Below are 746 nucleotides of genomic sequence, written 5' to 3' on the forward strand. Positions count from 1 at the left end.
ATTATTTATTTAAATTCCTCGGGTCTTACACCCCATACCTTTCATTTAAAAAATATGATGTCTTTGTAAATATCATTTGTCTCACCTAATCTATTACAATGTATCCCATCTAAATTATTGTTCTTCATATCATTATGTACAAGAGTTCCTCCAATCCAAGAAATTAATGAGATAATTAAGGAATAAAAACTTTAATTTAAATAAGTAAGCCTTTATAGCTTAGTGGTAGAGCGTCATTCTTGTAAACTGAAGGTCTGTAGTTCGATCCTGCATGAAGGCATTTTAAAAATGTTTTCCATTTTAGAAAAATGAATAATAATATTAATGCATTAAGCTAAATAGAAAAGAAAGTTTCACATGTAACCAAATAACTTATTTAAATATGAACAAGTTACATAAAAAAGAAAGTTTAATATATAATCAAACAACTTATTTATTTTAAACTAAATTACACAATTTTATGAGTATTTACATTAATTTATGAAATATGATTGCATAGCATTTTCATGTTTCTTGAATAGTGCGAACTTTTGAAACTTGGGTTGGGTCTTTAATTTTTGACCGAGGATCTAGATTGATTTCTTCCTTGCCTTTGATTGATGTTGGAAGTTGCAAAACCTTTGATGAAGTGGCATTATGAGGATTTTCAAGTTTATCTCCTCTTACTTCTCTAAGCTTAAACTCGTTCTTTTACTCGGATGTTGTATTGTTGAGCAAATCTTTGTTGTGTACACCTCTTCTTATAT

The 746-nt window shown here is 28.2% G+C and overlaps 1 non-coding gene across 1 annotated transcript; it reads left to right on the plus strand.

The window, feature by feature from the left end:
- Positions 1-208: 208 nt before the first annotated feature.
- TRNAT-UGU lies at positions 209-280 on the plus strand. Its single transcript has one exon. It is a non-coding gene; the product is annotated as a tRNA-Thr (tRNA).
- The last annotated feature ends 466 nt before the right edge of the window (positions 281-746 follow it).

This window comes from Vigna unguiculata, chromosome 9 (assembly GCF_004118075.2).
Source record: "Vigna unguiculata cultivar IT97K-499-35 chromosome 9, ASM411807v1, whole genome shotgun sequence".
In the NCBI taxonomy this organism is placed as follows: domain Eukaryota; kingdom Viridiplantae; phylum Streptophyta; class Magnoliopsida; order Fabales; family Fabaceae; genus Vigna; species Vigna unguiculata.